Source organism: Argiope bruennichi, chromosome 9, assembly GCF_947563725.1.
Source record: "Argiope bruennichi chromosome 9, qqArgBrue1.1, whole genome shotgun sequence".
Classification (NCBI taxonomy): Eukaryota; Metazoa; Arthropoda; class Arachnida; order Araneae; family Araneidae; genus Argiope; species Argiope bruennichi.
Window position 1 is genome coordinate 114,241,276 of NC_079159.1, and position 8,494 is coordinate 114,249,769.

An 8,494-nucleotide genomic window follows, 5' to 3' on the forward strand; every position below is an offset into this window, starting at 1 on the left:
AAAATATTTTTTGAAATATATGATTTGGAATAATTTATAGTAACTGTATGAATAATGGATATTTATAGATGAAATTTCATTAAAAAAAATAAAAAATAAAAAATAATTTGTCTCTCTCCATATTCGAACAGAAGACCAGCAAAATACAATGACACACCCTGCCGATCAAGCCACCAAGACCCGTACCTCGAGCTCGTCGGAAGGGTCTAAGATTCTCATTACGACTCGGCATTACGTTTTCACTATTGTGTAAATCTGGTTTTAAATGCACAATGCTAAGAATAGAAATAGATTCTGCGCATGTGCCCGAACTTGCCTCTGAAATTTCCGATTAAATATAGAAATATTTCGACATTAAAATATTTTTTTGAAATATATGATTTGGAATAATTCATAGTAACTTTTTAAATAATGGATAGTTATAGATGAAATTTCATTAAAAAAATAAAAAATAAAAAATATTTTGTCTCTCTCCAGATTCGAACAGAAGACCAGCAAAATACAATGACACACCATGCCGATCAAGCCACCAAGACCCGTACCAGAAGAGCGTCGGAAGGGTCTAAGATTCTCATTACGACTCGGCATTAAGTTTTAAGTATGGTGCAAATCTGGTTTTAAAAGCACAATGCTAAGAATAGGAATAGATTCTGCGCATGTGCCCGAACTTGCCTCTGCAATTTCCGATTAAATATAGAAATATTTCGACATTAAAATATTTTTTTGAAATATATGATTTGGAATAATTCATAGTAACTCTATGAATAATGGATAGTTATAGATGAAATTTCATTAAAAAAATAAAAAATAATTTGTCTCTCTCCAGATTCGAACAGAAGACCAGCAAAATACAATGACACACCCTGCCGATGAAGCCACCAAGACTCGTACCTCGAGAGCGTCAGAAGGGTCTAAGATTCTCATTACGACTCGGCATTAAGTTTTAAGTATGGTGCAAATCTGGTTTTAAAAGCACAATGCTAAGAATAGGAATAGATTCTGCGCATGTGCCCGAACTTGCCTCTGAAATTTCCGATTAAATATAGAAATATTTCGACATTAAAATATTTTTTTGAAATATATGATTTGGAATAATTCATAGTAACTCTATGAATAATGGACAGTTATAGATGAAATTTCATTAAAAAAATAAAAAATAATTGGTCTCTCTCCAGATTCGAACAGAAGACCAGCAAAATACAATGACACACCCTGCCGATGAAGCCACCAAGACCCGTACCTCGAGAGCATCGGAAGGGTCTAAGATTCTCATTACGACTCGGCATTAAGTTTTAAGTATGGTGCAAATCTGGTTTTAAAAGAACAATGCTAAGAATAGGAATAGATTCTGCGCATGTGCCCGAACTTGCCTCTGAAATTTCTGATTAAATATAGAAATATTTCGATATTAAAATATTTTTTTGAAATATATGATTTGGAATAATTTATAGTAACTCTATGAATAATGGATAGTTATAGATGAAATTTCATTAAAAAAATAAAAAATAATTTGTCTCTCTCCAGATTCGAACAGAAGACCAGCAAAATACAATGACACACCCTGCCGATCAAGCCACCAAGACCCGTACCTCGAGAGCATCGGAAGGGTCTAAGATTCTCATTACGACTCGGCATTAAGTTTTAAGTACGGTGCAAATCTGGTTTTAAAAGCACAATGCTAAGAATAGGAATAGATTCTGCGCATGTGCCCGAACTTGCCTCTGAAATTTCCGATTAAATATAGAAATATTTCGACATTAAAATATTTTTTTGAAATATATGATTTGGAATAATTCATAGTAACTCTATGAATAATGGATAGTTATAGATGAAATTTCATTAAAAAAATAAAAAATAATTTGTCTCTCTCCAGATTCGAACAGAAGACCAGCAAAATACAATGACACACCCTGCCGATCAAGCCACCAAGTCCCGTATCTCGAGAGCATCGGAAGGGTCTAAGATTCTCATTATGACTCGGCATTAAGTTTTAAGTATGGTGCAAATCTGGTTTTAAAAGCACAATGCTAAGAATAGGAATAGATTCTGCGCATGTGCCCGAACTTGCCTCTGAAATTTACGATTAAATATAGAAATATTTTGACATTAAAATATTTTTTTGAAATATATGATTTGGAATAATTCATAGTAACTCTATGAATAATGGATAGTTATAGATGAAATTTCATTAAAAAAATAAAAAATAAAAAATAATTTGTCTCTCTCCACATTCGAACAGAAGACCAGCAAAATACAATGACACACCCTGCCGATCAAGCCACCAAGACCCGTACCTCGAGAGCATCGGAAGGGTCTAAGATTCTCATTACGACTCGGCATTAAGTTTTAAGTATGGTGCAAATCTGGTTTTAAAAGCACAATGCTAAGAATAGGAATAGATTCTGCGCATTTGCCCTAACTTGCCTGTTAAATTTCTGATTAAATATAGAAATATTTCGACATTAAAATATTTTTTTGAAATATATGATTTGGAATAATTCATAGTAACTCTATGAATAATGGATAGTTATAGATGAAATTTCATTAAAAAAATAAAAAATAATTTGTCTCTCTCCAGATTCAAACAGAAGACCAGCAAAATACAATGACACACCCTGCTGATGAAGCCACCAAGACCCGCACCTCGAGAGCATCGGAAGGGTCTAAGATTCTCATTACGACTCGGCATTAAGTTTTAAGTATGGTGCAAATCTGGTTTTAAAAGCACAATGCTAATGATAGGAATAGATTCTGCGCATGTGCCCGAACTTGCCTCTGAAATTTCCGATTAAATATAGAAATATTTCGACATTAAAATATTTTTTTGAAATATATGATTTGGAATAATTCATAGTAACTCTATGAATAATGGATAGTTATAGATGAAATTTCATTAAAAAAATAAAAAATAATTTGTCTCTCTCCAGATTCAAACAGAAGACCAGCAAAATACAATGACACACCCTGCCGATCAAGCCACCAAGACCCGTACCTCGAGAGCATCGGAAGGGTCTAAGATTCTCATTACGACTCGGCATTAAGTTTTAAGTATGGTGCAAATCTGGTTTTAAAAGCACAATGCTAAGAATAGGAATAGATTCTGCGCATGTGCCCGAACTTGCCTCTGAAATTTCCGATTAAATATAGAAATATTTCGACATTAAAATATTTTTTTGAAATATATGATTTGGAATAATTCATAGTAACTCTATGAATAATGGATAGTTATAGATGAAATTTCATTAAAGAAATAAAAAATAATTTGTCTCTCTCCAGATTCGAACAGAAGACCAGCAAAATACAATGACACACCCTGCCGATCAAGCCACCAAGACCCGTACCTCGAGAGCATCGGAAGGGTCTACGATTCTCATTACTACTCGGCATTAAGTTTTAAGTATGGTGCAAATCTGGTTTTAAAAGCACAATGCTAAGAATAGGAATAGATTCTGCGCATTTGCCCGAACTTGCCTGTTAAATTTCTGATTAAATATAGAAATATTTCGACATTAAAATATTTTTTTGAAATATATGATTTGGAATAATTCATAGTAACTCTATGAATAATGGATAGTTATAGATGAAATTTCATTAAAAAAATAAAAAATAATTTGTCTCTCTCCAGATTCGAACAGAAGACCAGCAAAATACAATGACACACCCTGCCGATCAAGCCACCAAGACCCGTACCTCGAGAGCATCGGAAGGGTCTAAGATTCTCATTACGACTCGGCATTAAGTTTTAAGTACGGTGCAAATCTGGTTTTAAAAGCACAATGCTAAGAATAGGAATAGATTCTGCGCATGTGCCCGAACTTGCCTCTGAAATTTCCGATTAAATATAGAAATATTTCGACATTAAAATATTTTTTTGAAATATATGATTTGGAATAACTCATAGTAACTCTATGAATAATGGATAGTTATAGATGAAATTTCATTAAAAAAATAAAAAATAATTTGTCTCTCTCCAGATTCGAACAGAAGACCAGCAAAATACAATGACACACCCTGCCGATCAAGCCACCAAGTCCCGTATCTCGAGAGCATCGGAAGGGTCTAAGATTCTCATTATGACTCGGCATTAAGTTTTAAGTATGGTGCAAATCTGGTTTTAAAAGCACAATGCTAAGAATAGGAATAGATTCTGCGCATGTGCCCGAACTTGCCTCTGAAATTTACGATTAAATATAGAAATATTTTGACATTAAAATATTTTTTTGAAATATATGATTTGGAATAATTCATAGTAACTCTATGAATAATGGATAGTTATAGATGAAATTTCATTAAAAAAATAAAAAATAAAAAATAATTTGTCTCTCTCCACATTCGAACAGAAGACCAGCAAAATACAATGACACACCCTGCCGATCAAGCCACCAAGACCCGTACCTCGAGAGCATCGGAAGGGTCTAAGATTCTCATTACGACTCGGCATTAAGTTTTAAGTATGGTGCAAATCTGGTTTTAAAAGCACAATGCTAAGAATAGGAATAGATTCTGCGCATTTGCCCTAACTTGCCTGTTAAATTTCTGATTAAATATAGAAATATTTCGACATTAAAATATTTTTTTGAAATATATGATTTGGAATAATTCATAGTAACTCTATGAATAATGGATAGTTATAGATGAAATTTCATTAAAAAAATAAAAAATAATTTGTCTCTCTCCAGATTCGAACAGAAGACCAGCAAAATACAATGACACACCCTGCCGATCAAGCCACCAAGACCCGTACCTCGAGAGCATCGGAAGGGTCTAAGATTCTCATTACGACTCGGCATTAAGTTTTAAGTACGGTGCAAATCTGGTTTTAAAAGCACAATGCTAAGAATAGGAATAGATTCTGCGCATGTGCCCGAACTTGCCTCTGAAATTTCCGATTAAATATAGAAATATTTCGACATTAAAATATTTTTTTGAAATATATGATTTGGAATAATTCATAGTAACTCTATGAATAATGGATAGTTATAGATGAAATTTCATTAAAAAAATAAAAAATAATTTGTCTCTCTCCAGATTCGAACAGAAGACCAGCAAAATACAATGACACACCCTGCCAATCAAGCCACCAAGTCCCGTATCTCGAGAGCATCGGAAGGGTCTAAGATTCTCATTATGACTCGGTATTAAGTTTTAAGTATGGTGCAAATCTGGTTTTAAAAGCACAATGCTAAGAATAGGAATAGATTCTGCGCATGTGCCCGAACTTGCCTCTGAAATTTACGATTAAATATAGAAATATTTTGACATTAAAATATTTTTTTGAAATATATGATTTGGAATAATTCATAGTAACTCTATGAATAATGGATAGTTATAGATGAAATTTCATTAAAAAAATAAAAAATAAAAAATAATTTGTCTCTCTCCACATTCGAACAGAAGACCAGCAAAATACAATGACACACCCTGCCGATCAAGCCACCAAGACCCGTACCTCGAGAGCATCGGAAGGGTCTAAGATTCTCATTACGACTCGGCATTAAGTTTTAAGTATGGTGCAAATCTGGTTTTAAAAGCACAATGCTAAGAATAGGAATAGATTCTGCGCATTTGCCCTAACTTGCCTGTTAAATTTCTGATTAAATATAGAAATATTTCGACATTAAAATATTTTTTTGAAATATATGATTTGGAATAATTCATAGTAACTCTATGAATAATGGATAGTTATAGATGAAATTTCATTAAAAAAATAAAAAATAATTTGTCTCTCTCCAGATTCGAACAGAAGACCAGCAAAATACAATGACACACCCTGCTGATGAAGCCACCAAGACCCGCACCTCGAGAGCATCGGAAGGGTCTAAGATTCTCATTACGACTCGGCATTAAGTTTTAAGTATGGTGCAAATCTGGTTTTAAAAGCACAATGCTAATGATAGGAATAGATTCTGCGCATGTGCCCGAACTTGCCTCTGAAATTTCCGATTAAATATAGAAATATTTCGACATTAAAATATTTTTTTGAAATATATGATTTGGAATAATTCATAGTAACTCTATGAATAATGGATAGTTATAGATGAAATTTCATTAAAAAAATAAAAAATAATTTGTCTCTCTCCAGATTCAAACAGAAGACCAGCAAAATACAATGACACACCCTGCCGATCAAGCCACCAAGACCCGTACCTCGAGAGCATCGGAAGGGTCTAAGATTCTCATTACGACTCGGCATTAAGTTTTAAGTATGGTGCAAATCTGGTTTTAAAAGCACAATGCTAAGAATAGGAATAGATTCTGCGCATGTGCCCGAACTTGCCTCTGAAATTTCCGATTAAATATAGAAATATTTCGACATTAAAATATTTTTTTGAAATATATGATTTGGAATAATTCATAGTAACTCTATGAATAATGGATAGTTATAGATGAAATTTCATTAAAGAAATAAAAAATAATTTGTCTCTCTCCAGATTCGAACAGAAGACCAGCAAAATACAATGACACACCCTGCCGATCAAGCCACCAAGACCCGTACCTCGAGAGCATCGGAAGGGTCTAAGATTCTCATTACTACTCGGCATTAAGTTTTAAGTATGGTGCAAATCTGGTTTTAAAAGCACAATGCTAAGAATAGGAATAGATTCTGCGCATTTGCCCGAACTTGCCTGTTAAATTTCTGATTAAATATAGAAATATTTCGACATTAAAATATTTTTTTGAAATATATGATTTGGAATAATTCATAGTAACTCTATGAATAATGGATAGTTATAGATGAAATTTCATTAAAAAAATAAAAAATAATTTGTCTCTCTCCAGATTCGAACAGAAGACCAGCAAAATACAATGACACACCCTGCCGATCACGCCACCAAGACCCGTACCTCGAGAGCATCGGAAGGGTCTAAGATTCTCATTACGACTCGGCATTAAGTTTTAAGTATGGTGCAAATCTGGTTTTAAAAGCACAATGCTAAGAATAGGAATAGATTCTGCGCATTTGCCCTAACTTGCCTGTTAAATTTCTGATTAAATATAGAAATATTTCGACATTAAAATATTTTATTGAAATATATGATTTGGAATAATTCATAGTAACTCTATGAATAATGGATAGTTATAGATGAAATTTCATTAAAAAAATAAAAAATAATTTGTCTCTCTCCAGATTCGAACAGAAGACCAGCAAAATACAATGACACACCCTGCCGATCACGCCACCACGACCCGTACCTTGAGAGCATCGGAAGGGTCTAAGATTCTCATTACGACTCGGCATTAAGTTTTAAGTATGGTGCAAATCTGGTTTTAAAAGCACAATGCTAATGATAGGAATAGATTCTGCGCATGTGCCCGAACTTGCCTCTGAAATTTCCGATTAAATATAGAAATATTTCGACATTAAAATATTTTTTTGAAATATATGATTTGGAATAATTCATAGTAACTCTATGAATAATGGATAGTTATAGATGAAATTTTATTAAAAAAATAAAAAATAATTTGTCTCTCTCCAGATTCAAACAGAAGACCAGCAAAATACAATGACACACCCTGCCGATCAAGCCACCAAGACCCGTACCTCGAGAGCATCGGAAGGGTCTAAGATTCTCATTACGACTCGGCATTAAGTTTTAAGTATGGTGCAAATCTGGTTTTAAAAGCACAATGCTAAGAATAGGAATAGATTCTGCGCATGTGCCCGAACTTGCCTCTGAAATTTCCGATTAAATATAGAAATATTTCGACATTAAAAATTTTTTTTGAAATATATGATTTGGAATAATTCATAGTAACTCTATGAATAATGGATAGTTATAGATGAACTTTCATTAAAAAAATAAAAAATAATTTGTCTCCCTCCAGATTCGAACAGAAGACCAGCAAAATACAATGACACACCCTGCCGATCAAGCCACCAAGACCCGTACTTCGAGAGCATCGGAAGGGTCTAAGATTCTCATTACGACTCGGCATTAAGTTTTAAGTATGGTGCAAATCTGGTTTTAAAAGCACAATGCTAAGAATAGGAATAGATTCTGCGCATGTGCCCGAACTTGCCTCTGAAATTTCTGATTAAATATAGAAATATTTCGACATTAAAATATTTTTTTGAAATATATGATTTGGAATAATTCATAGTAACTCTATGAATAATGGATAGTTATAGATGAAATTTCATTAAAAAAATAAAAAATAATTTGTCTCTCTCCAGATTCGAACAGAAGACCAGCAAAATACAATGACACACCCTGCCGATCAAGCCATCAAGACCCGTACCTCGAGAGCGTCGGAAGGGTCTAAGATTCTCATTACGACTCGGCATTAAGTTTTAAGTATGGTGCAAATGTGGTTTTAAAAGCATAATGCTAAGAATAGGAATAGATTCTGCACATGTGTCCAAACTTGCCTGTTAAATTTCCGATTAAATATAGAAATATTTTGACATTAAAATATTTTTTTGAAATATATGATTTTGAATAATTCATAGTAACTCTATGAATAATGGATAGTTATAGATGAAATTTCATAA